Below are 18,916 nucleotides of genomic sequence, written 5' to 3' on the forward strand. Positions count from 1 at the left end.
ATATTGAGTTTCATTGATTTTAAATTGTGAGAATTTTATAACATGCGCAACGAACATGTTTAGTAAGACTTTTTTCATATCAAAGAATATCTGACTGAAACATCTGGTCAGTGGGTGGATAGTTTGCAGTAAGATGTTAACACAATGATTCCTCCAAAATCTTACCACTTTCTGCAAGGCACAAGTGAGGAGCAGGATCGAATTCTCTCCCTTGAAAGATTCAAAAGTGTGCCACCATCCAGGGCATAGCAGGTCACTGGCACAGCATCTTCACCACACATTCAGTCCCTCTAGCATTTACTCCTGCTGCCACTGGCACAGCGACACTGCAGATTGCATCATTTGAAAGTCTCCCAAACCTGCGATCTCCGCGGCTCGGAAGCATCTGTGTACCATCCAGACTTGGAAATCTGTAGCTATTCCTTCTGGACCATCATTCTGGGGCTTTATCTTAACATTGAGCAGCCTGGTCCTTGGAAGTGTGTTGACTGAAACTGCGAGTCTCCGAGGGGGATTAGCAGGGTAGGCGTCGAGACAAGGTTTCCCCACATGGGAATGTCTGGAATTTAGGAGGCATGGATTCGTAGTTCTCGAAAACCAGATATACTTAATTAAGAAGTAAACTCTCCAAGGATGATCCATCTGTTGCTTACAAAGGAATTAAAAGGAATAGAATTGTTAGCAGTGGGTCAGAAGATTGAAAATTCACGAGAAATCATCAGAAGATTATTTAAAAATGCAGTAAAAAGAGAGAAGATTTTTTTTGATAGTAGGACTGGCAAGAAATACAAAAACTGACTGCCAGAGATACCATGTGTCTTGAAAGGAAGAGAAGAGATAAGTAAACACTGGTCTCCTGGGAAGAGACTGGGAATTAATAACGGAAAGAAAAGCAAATGACAAAGAAGTTGAATAAGTATTGTGTATTTGTCTTTGAAGGAGAAACTTAAAACAATCAGCACCACTTGACAAATGACACTCGGCAACTAAAGGGGCAGACACTTTTTTAACTGGGTGGCCTGTTGTTTGGGTGTTAGAATTTCTCTGGAATTCTCAAAGATCCCATATGATCATAAAATTGCAAATATAACACCCCTTTTCAAGTGGTAAATGGTGGGGGGGGGGGGGGGGAGGGGGAATGGCAAATGGTATATTCCTGGTTCTATTCCTTATTTCTAAATTCAGGATCTAACTCATTAGGCAGCACGTTCAGTGTAGCAGTTAGCACAATGCTATTACAGTGCCAGTGACCCAGGTTCAAATCAGGCACTGTCTATAAGGAGTTTGTATGTTCTCCCTGTGATCTGTGTGGGTTTCCTCTGGGTGCTCTAGTTTCCTCCCATCCTCCAAAAAGGTACAGGGATTGTAGGTTAATTGCTGCATTTGGGGGGCACGGGCACATAGGCCAGAAGGGTCTGTAACCATGGTGCATCTCTAAATTTAAATAAAATTAAGGCTGCAAAACTACAGTTGATATGTATGTCAGTGTAAGTGCAATGCAACACTGGATCAGCAAACATCAGGCTACTGACCTGGTCCCTGAAGCTTCCATACAATTCCCATTTTACTTCACCCTACCATTAGTGGTAGTGGCTGAGGGCCTGCTGAAACCATCCACCCTAAACCTTTCAACTTCTCCACTTCCTTCAGTCTGTCTGACCCATTATCGTTGACTTGGTGTTCATTTTGGTCTGGCTATTTCCCTTTGTTAAGGATGCAGTTAATCAGATGACTGGGGTGGGGTGGTGGGGGGTGGGACGTGGCCATGCGAAGGACTTGGATGTGTCTTGGTTGAGCTCTCTGTGTGAAGAGTATCAAAAAGTCCGTTAAAATCTCAAAACTAGAATTTTTTTCACCAAAAATGGATAAAGCAAGTACAAAGAGAACAAGGCAGCAGAAAACAAAAGGCAAGGAAGTTTCAACTCATCCAGGAAGATCAAGTGAAAGACTGAAAGGGAGCAGTATAAGAGTGGCCTTGGGACCAGTGGATCCCAGCAGAGCTGGGGAGTCAGGACAAGAGCTGGATATTTTCATGGAAAACCTGAGAAATCTATTTGTTGCCGTTGAAAATGTTATGAGAGAAATGACTGGAATTTTAAAAAATTGTTGAAGACTTAATGGAAAGAATGAACCAAGCAGAAGTAGACTTAGTAAAAACACAAGATAAGCTAAAAGCTTTGGAGAAAGATGCAAAGTAATGGGAGTCAGACAGAAAAGTTCTGCTGGACAAGATAGACCACATGGAGAATTTTAGCAGATGAAACCATTATTGGAGTGAAAGAAGGAATCGAGGGAAGGGATCCAGTGAACTTCTTTAAAAGATTGATCCCGTGAGTGCTAGGGGGGAGATAAGGCAAATTCAGAGAAAAATTACATATTGAAAGGGCTCACTAGACCCTTGGACCCAGGAGAACCGCGATCAGTGACCATGACCGGTCTTGGCAAGACTTTTGAGTTACCAGGAACGGGAGGCAATTCTGGTTGTAGCATATGAATATTCTAAGCAAAATAATAGTCTGCCCGAGATTGATCATGAAAAAGTGCTATATTTTAGTCCCACTTTGATTAGGGAAAGGAAGGAGTTTGATGTAAAAAGACAATTGTGTTCTTAAAAACCTGAAATACTCGATGATATACCCCATGATTCTGAGGTTTGAAGTAATAAAAAGTAATTGGTGATTCTTTTTTCCAAGACAAAGAATGAGGTGGAAGACTTCTTGCAGGGTTTATGAAAAGAATAAGGTTGCTGAAGAAGATGGTGAAGAATGTTTACAAAGGGACTAAGTAAAAGTTATATTTTTAAACCTTTTTGTACTTATTGTTGAAAAGGAAATTTTATTGAAATGTTCATGGAGAGCTCAGTCAAGAGCATAAATTTGGAATAAGTAGTAGCAAGGTGGAGACTCTGGTCCAAGAGGGAGAATGGCGCCTGGTGAAAAGTATCAAAAAAAAGATGGCGCTAAAGGGAGAGGTTCTTCTTCCACAAGAGATTCCATGGGCTTTTTTTTGTGGGCTTTCGGGATTTCCTGTTTACATCTCTGTCAGGGCAGGGATATTAAATGTGTTTTTTAAACACTATTATTTAAACAATCAAAAAAGGTTTTTATTGTTAAACAATCAATATGGATAGAGCGTTAAAATTTATTAGTCTTAATGTTAATGGATAAACTGGAAAGTGTAAGGGAGGTGGGTCTTGGCATGCCTAAAATAAATTAAAGCCAGATGTAGATTTTCTACAATAAACGTGTCTTACCAAATCGGAACATGCTAAATTAAAAAGAAGATGGGTGGGACAAGTACTATCACCTTCATTTGGCTCAAAAGCAAGAGGCGTAGTGATTTTGATTAACAAAAATAAACCATTAATAATAGTAGAGACACTGACTGACCAAGCCAGAAGATTTGTAATGGCACATTGTAAAAATTATGCAGAATCATGGACTTTTATGAATATCTATGCATCAAATTATGATTATGAAGCCTTTATGAAGGAGATCTTTTTAAAAACACCAGAAGGAAGACAAAATATATTGGTTGGAGGAGATTTCAATTTCTGTCTAGATCCAATACTGGATAAATCAGCCAGGACAATAATAAGGGCAAAAGCTGCAAAAAATGACACTATCATGAATGAAGGATTTAAATTTGATTGATATATGGAGGAAACTTAACCTCCATAGAAAGAGACTATTCATTCTACTCAAGAGTATATGTTTCACATACAAGAATTGTCTTGTTTTTAATATCTGCGGTGTTAAAAAGTAGAATGGTAAAAATGGAATACTTGGCGAGTCTTTTATCAGATCATTCACCATTAACTTCAACTATTGCAATAATGAAAAAACAAGAAAGATGTATAGATGGCATCTCAATACCACATTGTTGAAAAGGAAAGACTTTAGTGAGTTTATTAAGAGATAGAACTATTTTATGAAACTAATCTTTCTTCTACTTTTTAATATGGGATACGCTTAAAGCTTACTTAAGAGGACAAATTATCTCATACAAAAAATCTTGAGAGAGAATATGCTACAGAGTTGGATGGTTTATAAAAAGATATAACAAAACTGGAAAAAGAATATCAAAGAACAGGGTTACAAGAAAAATACAGATTATTAGAGAATAAAAAAAATTAGATATAGCACATTACCAAACTATAGAATGGAAAAAATTATATTTAAAAACTAAACAAAAATATTATGAATTAGAACAGGCACGTAAAGTTTTATCTTGGGAGGTAAAGGCAGAGGAGTCATCTAGAATGATAAATGCAATTAAAAAAAGAGGCTGATATTATAACATATAATCAAAAAGAAATAAATAATATTTTTAGACAATATTATATGAAACTATACAAATCAGAATTATTAGGAGATGAAAATGAGATGTATGAATTTTTAACAAATATTGAACTTTCTAAATTAGAAGATGGAGAATAGGTTTATTTAGATGCCCCTTTCACAAGAGAAGAAATTGAGAGATCTTTGGGCACTTTACAAGCTAACAAATCTCTCGGGGAGGGTGGGTTTCCTCCTGATTGTACTGGTCTGAGACCTAGACCCTCCCAGAATCTTTCTCAACTGCTTTAATTACAGTGTTACTGAAGAAAAGTAAAGACCCATTTAAAAACTTCATCATATAGACCTATATCACTCCTGAATGCTGATTATAAAATATTGGCAAAGGCACTAGCTAATAGAATGGGACAGTATCTACCAAAATTAATACATACAGATCAGATGGGATTTGTCAAAGGAAGACGCTCTTCAAACAGTCTAGGTAGACTATTCAACATAATACATGTGGCAAAGTCAAAGTCGAATCCAAGTATAACCATCTCCCTATATGCAGAAAAAGCATTTGATTGATTAGAATGGTCTCCTTTATTTAAAACTAGAAAAATTTGGTATAGGCAGAAAATTTATAAATTGGATAAAAGCTCTTTTTCAAAAACCACAAACCAAAATCCAAATTAACAATCAGATGACTGGTTTTTCCCTTGAGTAGATCGAATAAACAGGGTGTCCTGTGTCCCAAGTGCTTTTTATTCTAGCATTTGAACTGCTGATGGAGATTATAAGAGGAGGTCTGAATATTAAGGTCTTCATAGTTGGACAGAAAGAATTTAAATGAGCTTATTTGCTGATGATGTTCTATTATATATGTCTGACCCAGCTGAATCCTTGATTAAAATTACAAACAATATTAGAAAAATATGGAAGAGTATCAGGTTATAAAATAAATATGGACGAGAATGAGATAATGCCTTTGGAAAATTTTTGATTTTGAAAGATATCAAAAAGGTAGATGATTTAAATGGATGATAGATGGAATCAAATATTTAGGAATAATGATGGATAATAATTTACAGAACATGTAAATTTAATTACACTGCTCTTTTAGAAAAATAGAGAAAGATTTATAGAAATGGAAAAACTTGCTGATTATTTTAGTGGGAAGAGTAAATTGTATTAAAATGAAGGTGATCCCAAGATTAGAGTATCTTTTTCTAATGCACTACCTAAAAAAATTATTTAAATTGTTAAATAATTATATAAAGCAATTCCTATGGAATAACAAAGTGCTGAGAATTTCATTGAAAACTAACATGGCATTATAAACTAGGAGGATTTAGGTGTCTGGATTTAGTGAAGTATTATATATTAGTACAAGCAAGATTTTTATCATTCTTCTTTGAAGAAGATGGTCTCCCCTCTTGGATCCAAATGGGATTGAATTCAATAAAAGTGGGGACAGTGAAGGACTTCATTTACAAGTGAAATATTGTTAATAACAGAAAAATGGATAACCCTATATTTATACATATGATTAGAATATGGCAAGAAATAAATGAGTGTATTGGAAAAAAAAGCAGGTATATCATTAAGAACACGATTATGTAAAAATATGTTTGCTGCCCATGAATCTGGGTAACAAAATATTGAATTCAGGGTATGATAAAGGAATAAGATATATTGATGATTGTTATATGGAGGAATCTCTCAAATCTTTTGAACAATTAAGAGATAAATATGGAGTAGCTAATGGGACTTTCTTTTTCCTCCATCTTTTTCATTCCCGAGAGAAAGATGGAGGCAAACTTGGCCCCAACTGAAATTAGTGAAAAGGAACAAATGATTTAGCTAGGTAATACACCTAAATTCATAACCAAGATGTACCATGCTCTCCAAAATGAAAGTGCAAAGCCAGGTTTACAGAGAGCGAGAGGGAGAGAGATGGGAGTAGGATCTAGGTGTTTTAATAATGGAAAGATGCTGGTCTGATTGGTGTTTGAATCGCCTAACGCCAATTATAAATGCAAGATAGATTAGTGCAATATAATTTTCTACACCAATTATATCCCACACCATAGAAGTTGCATAAATCAAAATCTGAAATATCTGAAATGTGTTTTAGGTGTGGGACAGAAATAGGAACGTTTTTATATGCTACATGGTCGCATGTGAAGGTGAGACCTTTCTGGCAGGATATTTCTGAAATATTATCCAGGATAACAAGGAAGGCCTTCATAGGTGACCCAGAGGTTTATCTTTTATTGAAATAAACAATAAATTAACTAAATTCCAAATTTCATTTGTTAAATAGTCTTGGCAGTGGCTAAGAAATGTATTTCAATTACTTGGAAATCTGACTCGACTCTATATATAGCACGATGGACTGCTGAGATGAATAGTTACATACCTATGGGGAAAAAATTACATACAACTTAAAGAACAAATGTGATGAATTTATCAAGATATAGCAGCCATATTTGGATCATATAGGGGCTCAATTATAATTATAGTAATAAAAAGGCCAATAATAGATGCTGCTATAGTATAAATGCAAGTGACTTTCCTCATATAGAATTTTTTATGGTCAATATAAATGCAAGCCCTGACAGTGTGGATTTATATTGTGAAAAGGGAGGGGGTAGAGTTTGTTTTGTTTGTCTTGTTATTATACGAAAAAGTTTAACACACACACACACACACACACACACACACACACATACACACACACACACACACACACACGAGAGTTTACTATGTATGTGGAAAAAAACAAAAAAAAAGACTTTTAAAAAATCTGTTCACAGAGGAGGAACTTCAGTAGCTGCTGGCTCTGTGATAAAGTGGAAAAACGTACACTGTGGGAAAAAAAAGAAAATATTTACCTTAATTATATCAGTAGAAAATTAAGAAACACTCCATTTATTCACTTAAAAGTGAATTGAAGTATATCACTCAGTTGATATCTGCAGTGTTGATATATTTGTTAATGTCGATCTGACTTATTGACATATTTAGAGGCCCAAGGGCAGATTACACTGGGTCCCTTCTTTACATTGATCTGGAATTCTAAATATTTGCAATACTGCAACTAAAAAGAAACTGCTTGACTGAGGCAACAAAAACTTTTCTGCTGGTTTCCACTCCAATGATCGCATACTTTAAGTAGGAAACAGAGTTGTTGATTCCTTTCATAAATTAGAGAGCATTGGCCTGGTAACCCACACACACAGTCAGACTCCTAAGTGAGAATGCTTCCCCACAAGCAAGAGAAAGTAATAAGGAATTTGGAATGGCAAACTTGAAGATGGAATATGTGGTTAATGTCAGGATTTGTAGCAGTGTGGAGAAACTGAGAAATCTTGGGTTCAAATCCATAGATCACTCAATGTTGACACGCAAGTTGATAGGGTAGTTAAGAAGGCATATGGTGTGTTGGCCTTCATTAGTCCAGGATTGAGTTCAAGAGCAGTGAGGTAATGTTGCAAATCTATAAAACTCTGGTTAGACTGCACTTGGTCCAACTGAACATAATTGAATTGCATTAGGTTCTGGTTATCTCGTACAGGAAGAATATAGATGCTTTGGAGAAGGTGCAGAGGAAATTTACTAGGATGTTGCCTGGATTGGAAAACATGAAGCAAGGTAATACAGCTCGGTAACTTAATAATTAAGATTATGAGGAGCTTAGATAGGCAGACAGCCAGCACCTTTTTGTTTGGGCAACAATAGGTCAAGAGAGAAAAGTGCAGGGGTGATGTCAGAGGTAAAATTTTTACACAAAGAGTGGTGGGTGTCTGAAATACATTGCCAAGGGTGGTGGTGGAGGCTGGTACAATAGTGACATTCAGAATACCTTTGAGAGGCACATGGATGCAAGAAAAATAGAAGGTATGGGTGTGTGGAGTAGGTTGACAGAGGTTGGCACAACTTTGTTGGCTGAAGAAGCCTGTAAGTGCTATAAAGTTTTATACTCTTTGAATGACATTTTGAAGACAAATAAATATTGGAAGAAAGAAAGAATCGCATTTCAAATCTGATGGCATGAGAAACTTCTACAGCCAAAAAATGATTTTGAAGTACAGCTAATTTGCACTCTGCAAATTCCTACAAACAGATGAGTGTTAAAGTTAAAACATTTGCAAAAGAACTGTATATTTTGGTATACAAGTTGAGTTTTGAAGCCCTCAAAAAGTACTCAAAAATCAGGAGTCAACTTATACAGCAGATACAAAAATGTGACCTTAAATTCAACTAAACCCGCTCAACATTGATTCAATAAATAAAATGGCCTGGCAGGACCTCCCTGTCAGCACCACTGTTCCAGGACACCCCTTCACTGCGAGGTGCTGCCATAACCCACCCAGACATTCCACAATTTTAGAGCTTGAGGTCCCTGCTCCTATCCAGGAGCCCAAGGTCACCACTCCTGCCTGGTATGCTAAGGTCTCTGCTCCTGCCCAGTAGGCTGACGTCACTGCTCCTGCCTGGAAGGCCAAGGTTCTCTCTCTTGCCCGGTAGGCTGAAGTCCCTGCTTCTGCAAGGAGCCTGAAGTAGCCACTCCTGCCTGGTATGCCAAGGTTGCTGCTCCAGCCCAGAAGGCCAAGGTTCTCACTGGTTCCTGCACAGAGCACACTTGGGCAACGAGGCATCTTCTTCAATGCTGATGGCTTTGCTGTCGCCGACTCCAGCCGCAGCCGATGCTGAAGACTTGGACCCAGCACCATTTGACCTCTTCCCAGCCAAAAGCAAAGTTTTTACTTGTTTGCTTAGAGATTTCTTACTTGGTGACTGGGATGTTGTAACAAAGTTTGGGTTGTTGCTGGGAGGCCCAGACACCAGTCTCCGGCACATTCCTTGTAGAAAATTGGTGGGGAGTGGTCGACTTGTACTCCTGATATATGATAATACCATGAAAATGGGGACCTGATTTATCTGAAAGTCAACTTGTATGCTGAAATATACAGTAGTCACTGAGCTATGGAGTCATAAAGCATCGAAACAGGCCCTATGGAATACTGAGTCAGCCAACCATTAACCAGTCAGACACTAGTCTCATTTTTGTCTCCTTACAGTCCCATAACCTACCCCACCCACCCACAGATGCTATCACTCACCTACATGTCACTTCACATTTTAGTTGGTCCAGCAACTGGATATAACTCCCCTAACTTTTTTTTTTGCGGAGTTTTCCATCCACAGAAACAGATTTCAGTCAACAAAGTCAACTGGAGCCAATCACCCTCAATGCATTTGAAAGGATTTTGGATGAATACTTGAACTGCTGCAACCTACAAGGCTAGGAACAAAGTGCTGGGAAATGGGACCAGCTCTGTGATTTTTTTTTGTTTCTTTTGCTCTTTTTTTGGTCAGCATGGATAAAAAGAACCAAATAACTTCCTTATATCTAGTCAATTAGTTGGGTTACTGCAGCATGTGCTCAGTTTTGCACCAGATTGACACCATCTATTGTGACCTGAAGTCTCTAAATTGGATTGTATCCACAACATCCTGGACTAAACATTCTTTCTTGCAGTACAACATACTTAAGCATGCTAGGAATTTCCAGCTCTCTGACTCAGAGACCAGGTATTTAGCCACAGTCAACAGGGGCTAAGAATCATATAGATTGAAACAGAAACTGAATTCAAAGGCACAGCAACAGTGCTCATTGCAAGTGCATCTGAGAAAGTCATTGATTTGGGGCCAGTGTTTAATCCAACCAAAAACTCACACTGGATTGCCACCCCCTTGTCTTCCTTTTGGTTTCAGTGATAGAATACGGTGCAAAATTTCCCCTGTTTCAGGTTAGGTGCAGGGAAGATGAATTCCACCTTCTGTCCAATACCCTATCACTCTCTTGATCCATCCCCACCTTCTTTCCCCCTTCATGTGTGCAATATTACCTCCTTTTTTACTTTAGCCTCAATAAAGGTCCTGACTTAAAACGTTGACTGACCATTTCTCCCTGTGCCTGACCCATTAGGTTCCTCATGGTTCCAACATGTACAGTTTTGTTTTTCTCTGAGGTGAATTTCTTTGCTTAAGTTATTGAACAAATTATCTAGTTAATCATCAGGAAAGTGGATGTTCTGTTCCACATTGGCATTTGAATTCAATTTGTTTTCAAAAATAAATCTGGAAATTAAAAACTGTTAACAGTAACCAAAAAAAAACTAAAGTTCCAATTGGTTTGTGAATGCATCTTAGATACCTTCACCCACTCTACATTCTACTTAGAATGGAGAACATAGAAATCTACAGTACAGCACAGGCCCTTCAGCCCACAGTGTTGTGCTGACTAACTGTCTAGAATTTCCCTACTGCATAATCTTTCATTTTTCTCAGTTCTATGTTAAAAGATCCGATTTTACCTACCTCTACCACCGTTGAATGCTGCCATGCATTCACCACTCCCTGAATGTCCATATACCTCTTACTTGCATACCCCTCTGTGCTTACTCACAAGCACCTTCAAACTATGCCTGTTTGTCATAGTCATTTCAGCCCTTGGAAAAAGCCTCTGGCCATCCACATGATCAATGCCTCTCATCCATCTTGTACACTTCTATCAGGTCATCCCTCATCTCTGCCACTCAAAGAAGAAAAGACCAAGTTCACACAACTTTGGGGTGGCACAGTTGGCATAGCGGTTAGTGCAACACCTTTACAGCATCAGCGATCAGGACTTGGTGAATCCCACTCTGTCTATAGAGAGGTTGTACATTCTCCCCGGGTCAGCATGGGTTTTTCCTGGGGCTCTGGTTTCCTCCAACCATTCAAAAAAACGTACCAGAGGTGTAGGTTAATGGAGTGTAATTGGCCGACAACTGCTTGTGAGCTGAGATGGCCTGTTACCGTGCTGTATTTGTCTAAATCTAAATCTATCCTTACAAGGCATGTCCTTCAATCCAGACAGCATCCTTGGAAATCTTTTCTGCATCCCCTCTATAGCAACCACATCTTTCCTGTAATGAGGTGATCAGAACTGAATCCAATATTCCCAGTGGGGTCCATCTAGGGTCTTGTATAGCTATATTACCTCACAGCTCTTAAACTCAATCCTACAGCTCATGAAAGCCAACACACCATATGCCTTCTTAACTACACTATAACCTGTGCAATAGCTTTGAGTGTCCTATGGATATGGACCCCAAGATTTGTCAATTTGTCCTCACTGCTCAGAGTCCTCCAATTAACATTGTTCTCTATTTTCAAAATTGACTTTCTGAAATGAATCACTTCACACTGGGTTAAAATCCATTTACCACTTAGCCCAGCTCTGCATCCTGTCAACATCCCTTTGTAACCTCTGGCGACCCTCTAGACTTTCCACAACACCACCCACTTCTGTGTCATCTGGAAACTTACTAACTCACTTTCCACTTCACTGTCAAAAGAATCTCTGGGTTATATGCGATATCATGAATGTACTCTGGCAACAAATTTGAATGTGAACAGATCATGGATAAAAATCACAAAGAGGAGGGGTCCCAGAACAGATCTCAGCAGAACACCACTGGTCATGACCTTCATGCAGAATACAAACCATCTACAACTACTCTATGCCTTCTCTGGAAAGCCAATTCCATTTCATGTCAGCTATAATGAAAATTAGGTCATTGAGAATTGACCACACATCCAGAATGGAAAGGATAGACTCCTCGACTGATTGCATGCTCATAATCATACTTGATGTCACTAAGTGACATGTTGTACTTTCAGTACCTAAGTTCAGATTGCATTCATGTTAGGGATACTTGTACTGTAAAGAAGCCTAGGTCATCTTTATACTTCTTGAAACTGGCATGTGTGGAGAATTACAGGTGCTTTGAAACCTGCCGAGTTAATAAGAGGGGAATATCCCACTGCCATATTATTTTACTACAAGTCTCAGATCAATAATTCCAAACACCACAACATTCTAGAAGTGGAGTCAATAGTAACACCAGGGAAATGAATCAGGTATTAAGGATCTTGATGCCCAATAGAATCACTTCCTTGATAACTGAGATATAGGAAAGATGAAGGAAAGAGGATGAATTTGAGTTCAGCTGGCAAGAAGAAAACTAAGAGGGAGGGGAAGATTGGATGAGGACTAAGAAAACCCAATGAAAATAAGCAAATTCTTTTATTGTTTTCAAAAGAGGAACAAGATATTCCCTATAGTTGTGAAATTCTGGAATTTCATTTGTTTTCTTTCTTGGCCTTTGGGTATAATTTGCACTTCAGGCTCAATAGCATAATGAGTAAATACATTCTTACTGATGATGAGTTTAGTTCTTCTTAACAACATTGATCTGAGTCATTTTATTAATGTCATTGAGGGAGAAGTACACATCAGTCGTCAGTGATGATACAAGCAACTGTTTGATAGTAGCTTTTTCCAAGCAATATATGCATGAAACTTCCAAATAATGTATATTTATTTTAATCCAAACAAATTCTGGTTTATTCTGCAGGGTTCAGGGTAACTTCTATTTTATAGCGGTAGATCTGATCTCGGGTAAAATCCACTCAAGCCATTTGGGGTCCAAACTTAAGACGGGTAAGAATTATTATTAAAAAGTCTCTCTCAGTTTTCATTTTCTAAATAGAAAATGAATATAGCGTCATAGAGTTATTCTTGTCGATGCTGACCATCATGTTGATTTAAACTCATACCTGTCATGATAATGTTTTATTAACTTCACATTTCGGGCCACAAATGTGACAATACCATATTTTAAAATCTAAGATTGTTATTTTTTTTAATTACAGCACAGTAACAGGCCCTTCCAGTCAATGAGCCAGTGCCCCCCAAATACATGAATTAACCTACAAATTCTGTACATTTTTGGAGGATGTGACCAGAGCACCTGGAGGAAATCCGCATAGGTCATGGGAGAGATCATACAAATTCCTCACTGATAGCACCGGATTCCAATCTGAGCCGCTGGTGCTGTAATAGTGTTGCGCCAACCGCTGCACTAACTGTGCCTCCGCTCCTTCAAGTACCTGTAAAGATGCCTGTTAAATTTTACTGCCCTTGCCCCCAGCAGCGTATTCCTCTGCCCTCCCTGTGGAAATATTTATGGCTTAGATCTCCTTTGAACCTCCTCCCTCTCATTTTAAACCTGAACCTTTCATATTTTTGGAGGAACTTTCTAATTTCAAGTTCAAGTTTATTATGATTTGACTGTATATGTACAACCAGGTGAAACAAAATTTCTCTGGACCATAGTGCACACACATACAAACACAATATACAGCACATAATAATAACACATGTGCATGAATATGTAAATATAAATATTTTGGGATGATTTTTATGGTTACAGGATACTGTTCCTTAATCTCACAGTCTGTGGGAAGAAACCAATTCCCATCTTGGCAGTCCTGGTTTTGATGCTCCTGTGCCATTTGTACTGCAAAATTATCAACTCTGGTTGGTGATACCTTATGGCAAATTTCAGTGGAGAGACATGTAGAATAAAGAGACTTCTTCTGTAAATGTTATGTTGTGAGCAAACATACTGAAAACCACAGATGATTTCTCTTCCATAAGTCTTAATTGGATTGCAATGGTCTTTTGGATAGACTTGGGTATAGATGCAAATTCTAGTGAAGTAACACAAGAGGTCATAAGTGGATATGGGTAGGAGGGCAGAAGAGAAAAAAGCTGAGGTGATGGGGGAGTGGATAGCTTTGACTGGAGAAAGGGGTGGGGAGCTGAAGGAAAGGAGACAAAGTGATAGAGAGAGAGAGATAGGGAGGGACCCAATGGAAACTGGAGAAGCTGGTGTTAATGGCATCTGGTTGGATGGTGCCCAGGTGGAATATTAGTTGTTGTTCCTCTAATTTGCAGGTAGCCTCGGTTTGGCGTGGAGTTAAAATGGTTGGCTATTGGGAGGTCCCCATAATTGCAATGGAGAGAGTGAAAGTGCTCCATGAAACAATCTCCCAGTCTGCTTCCAGTCTCTCCAATGTAGAAGAGGTCAATTTCACAGAGGTAGAAGCAGCCAATCCTGGTGACAGGGTCAGCAGCTCAGGTCAATGTCAGGTAGCATGCTCAACTAGGGAGTAATCTTCTTTGGTTTCAGGAGAATATGCAGATAGAGACTGTGACAAAGGAATGGATTTTGTGACAGGATGATTTTGAACTTTACAATATAATTGGTGGAAATATGCATGAATTAGTGCTACATAGAGGGCATACTGTGTTCACTGCCAAGGGGCTGAGGCAGGTTAATTAATGTTCAGAGGAACGAAGGTTGCAATGAATACAGGGAAAAAAATAGGTTATTAATTTGGTGAAATATCAGGAAAGATATCAATAAGATAGAGTGCAGAAAAAATTTACTTGGACTGGACTTCAGGAAATGAATTACAGGGAAAAGTTAAACAACTTCGTACTTTATTACCTGGAGGGGAGATTTGATAGAGTTATTTAAAATTATGAGGGGTCTAGACAGAATAAATGTAGATAGGCTTTTTCCACTGAAGGTAGCTGAGTTACAAACCAGAGGACATGGGTTATGGGTGAAAGGGGAAAAGTTTAAGGCAGTGATTCTCAACCTTTTTCTTTCCACTCACATACCATTTTAAGTAATCCCGATGCTATCGGTGTTCTGTGATTATTAAGGGATTGCTTAATGTGGTCTGTGAGTGGGAAGAGAAGGTTTAGAACCACTGCTCGAGACCCAATTGTTACTGAAATATTTTGCTTGAGAAAAATTGTCATTGGCATTTCCTTTGGAGTTATGAAACTGCGCACATAACGAGTCAATTAGTATGATTTAAACAGTGGTTTTCAAACCTTTTCTTTCCATCCACGTATCACCTTAAGCAATCCCTTACTAATCACAGAGCACCTATGGCATAGGGAAAACTTAAAGGGGTATGTGAGTGGAAAGAAAAAGGTTGAGAACCATTGGTTTAGGGGGAACTTCTTCACACAGAGAGTGGTGAGAGTGTGGAACAAAGCTGAATTGGTAAATGTGGCCTCAGTTTTAACAATGAAGAAAAATTTGGACAGGTACATGAATGGGAGGGCACGGAGGAATAAGGTCTGGGACATGACAGTAGTTCAGCATAGACTGGAAGGGCCAAATGGCCTGTTTCTGTGATGTAAAGTACTATGTAGTGAAAAGAGTATTTTTAAAAGGGGTCATCCGTAAAATATTGGTGTCAATGCACTGAAAACTCAAAAATTTCTCAGAACTTCAGCTTTAGTAGGATGCTTTTCAAAAGTTTTTTTTATTGTCGTGTAATTAAATTGAAAATGTAATTTTGAGAAACCTCTGTTTGGCCATCTGTATCAAGCAACACAATTCTTTCAAAATGGGCCATTGTATTTGAGCTATTTATGCCTCCAGCACCTGAATAATTTGATCAACATCCCTAAAGAGTTTCTGTGGCTATGTCAGGCACACTTTTCCATTCACTGAATTGAGATAGGTGAATCTGCATCTAGAGGGCAGAGCTTTGAGGTGAGAGAAGAACTTGAGAGTCATCTTCTCACCCAGAGGGTGATGGGTATATGGAACGAGCTGCCTGATGAAATAATCTAAGTGGGACAATTGTAATGTTCAAATGGCCCATCAGGCTCTTGAACTTCCCTGTACTACCATAACTCAAAACATAAAGTACTCTGGGACCACCTAGAGACCTGTTTCCATTTTTTTTGCACTAACTGCAACTGTGAATGTTTATTTATTTATCCTTTTATATTTATTATCTCTTTTTCTCTTGTATGTCATAGTGGAGATGCACCATCACTAATCACAAAAGACGAGTTGTGAAACTGATAGGCTTTTATAACTATAGACTGGAACAGCTGTCATCCTCATTGACTGATTGAGGCAGAGTGGAATAGGGAGCATGCAAAGGGCTATGGGTAGGATTGGTCTCAGGAGGCGTGTCCAGCTGGCAGCAGCCATCATGGCATAACAGTGGTTTACTACATGTGGTAAATTATTTTTGCTTTATCTTACATACCTATGTGGCTGTTGCAAATAAGAATTTCAGTGCATCCGGACACATGCAAGCAACATTTCACAAGTTTGTTGATAGTGCATAGACAATAAACCCTCATACTCATGCATTTAAACAGGTACATGGATCGGAAAGGTTTAGAGGTATCTGGGCCAAGTGCAAGCAAATGGGATGAACTTGGTCATTGTGGAAGGACCTGTTTCCATGTTGTAAAACTCTATGATTATGACTAGGAGTGGGGAGCCCATAATGTGCACTGCTCATATATCTAACCTTTACCAGCTCCCATTACAAATTCAAGCAATGCCTTTAATGTAGAGCACTTGTAGCTTAATAATTCTGGGGAACTGACTGCCTCAAGGTCACTAAGAAATGTCTGCTGAATAACTCTTGCCAATCTTACATCCTCATCAAGTAAGACAAGTCTCGTAACAAACAACGCCATTTTTTTATTCAATGACTTAACCTTCATAAAGTCTTGTCTTCATTGCTCATGACTTGCATTGTTAGTCTAATTCTAACATGTTACAGAACCTGATGGCTTTGATTTTGCCAGAGCAGAATGAAAACAGCAAATCTCACAAATGAACATATCTATTGGATGGGGCTTGTCCACAGTGATGCAGATGGAATTTATTTTCTAGGAGGTGTCATGTGATGTGGATGTAAAATGGTGCAGTTAAGGGCATTATAATTCCAGTCTTGCAAGCTAAAAATGAGAACTTCCATAATGTGTGTGTGTTTTGCTTTCTCTCTTTTACTTTCTCACTCTCTGGCTTTTTCTCTCTGTGATAGTAGAGACCTATCTCGTTGTCGATCCTTGCATCCGATGAAATGGTGCAGCCGAGATAGGTAAACTGGTTGACCATTTTGAGTTTTGTGTGCCCGATGGAGATGTGGGGGGGCTGGTAGTCATGGTTGGGAGCTGGCTGGTGGAGGACCTCAGTTTTCTTCAGGCTGACTTCCAGGCCAAACATTTTGGCAGTTTCCGCAAAACAGGAGATAGACAACAGACTCGCCAAGGCAAATAGTGCCTTTGGAAGACTACACAAAAGAGTCTGGAAAAACAACCAACTGAAAAACCTCACAAAGATTAGCGTATACAGAGCCGTTGTCGTACCCACACTCCTGTTCGGCTCCGAATCATGGGTCCTCTACCGGCATCACCTACGGCTCCTAGAACGCTTCCACCAGCGTTGTCTCTGCTCCATCCTCAACATTCATTGGAGTGACTTCATCCCTAACGTCGAAGTACTCGAGATGGCAGAGGCCGACAGCATCGAATCCACGCTGCTGAAGATCCAACTGCACTGGGTAGGTCACGTCTCCAGAATGGAGGACCATCGCCTTCCCAAGATTGTGTTATATGGCGAGCTCTCCACTGGCCACCGTGACAGAGGTGCACCAAAGAAGAGGTACAAGGACTGCCTAAAGAAATCTCTTGGTGCCTGCCACATTGACCACCACCAGTGGGCTGATATCGCCTCAAACCGTGCATCTTGGCGCCTCACAGTTCAGCAGGCAGCAACCTCCTTTGAAGAAGACCGCAGAGCCCACCTCACTGACAAAAGGCAAAGGAGGAAAAACCCAACACCCAACCCCAACCAACCAATTTTCCCTTGCAACCGCTGCAACTGTGTCTCCCTGTCCCGCATCGGACTTGTCAGCCACAAACAAGCCTGCAGCTGACGTGGACATTACCCCTCCAAAAATCTTCGTCTGTGAAGCCAAGCCAAAGAGTACAGACCTATCACCAATGTATATAGCTACAGTATCTAGAGTATGTATGTAATGACTGTGCTTACAGTGATTGGCTGAGAGTTTAGCCACGCCTACTATTTGGGCCTTAAAGGGTTGTGACCCTAGCCAGGTCGGATCATTCCGGACTGATCGGCCACCTGTGAAGAGCTCGTGTCTTTTGCTAATAAAAGCTTTGGTTTGCATCAACAAGTCTTTGGTTCTTTCGACGAGCTCTACACACTCTCTCTCTCCTCTCATATTCAATCACAGAACTTGCCTGCTGGTACTGGAAACTCTTAGCACCCAAGATTAAAGTGAAATCAACAATTTGAAACTGATACAGAATTCAAATCCCGATGAAGAGAAAAGGGAACATGACATTTTTTGCAGGAATTTTTCACATCAAATGATTAATTTAATGGGTAAGTTTAAAAAGTCTCTTGTTTGTCCTTTATGTAGATTTTGAAGAATCTACATATTCAACAGTCAGCCAGATCTAAAATGCCATGGCGTAAGAACGCAAAAGAAATGAGAAATTGCAACATTCAACTTGTTATTATTTCTGTGGATGTTTCCCAATGTATATTTCTGCAAGCCTTTGCAGCTGGAGGCTTAATTTGAAGACCTGATCAAAAATGACAGATGTAATGTAACATCTAAAATCATAGCATTCTAGATGTGACCTGATAGTTCATGCAACATCTCTCAAGTGTGTTGAAGGTGAATGGATTAAAAATAACAGGGATGCATGAGGGACTGCAGGTGCTGGAGCCTGGAGCCAAAAAATAATCTACTGGCGGAACTCAGAAGGTTGAGTGTCATCAGTTCGAGGAAAAGAATGGCTAACGTTTCTGTATTGATGAATGGGTTCAGCCCAAAGCATTGACCATTCTTTTTCTCCCACTGAT

General features: G+C 39.2%; 1 protein-coding gene across 1 annotated transcript in view; it reads left to right on the plus strand.

The window, feature by feature from the left end:
- LOC138751297 (ataxin-1-like) overlaps positions 1-18,916 on the plus strand; it is a 302,985-nt gene that overhangs the window by 100,566 nt on the left and 183,503 nt on the right. Inside the window, exon 2 of the mRNA XM_069913418.1 lies at positions 12,755-12,840. The gene's annotated coding sequence lies outside the window, so the exon portion shown is untranslated. The remainder of the gene's footprint in view (positions 1-12,754; positions 12,841-18,916) is intronic.

The sequence above is a fragment of the Narcine bancroftii genome, chromosome 1 (genome assembly GCF_036971445.1).
Source record: "Narcine bancroftii isolate sNarBan1 chromosome 1, sNarBan1.hap1, whole genome shotgun sequence".
NCBI classification, from domain to species: Eukaryota; Metazoa; Chordata; class Chondrichthyes; order Torpediniformes; family Narcinidae; genus Narcine; species Narcine bancroftii.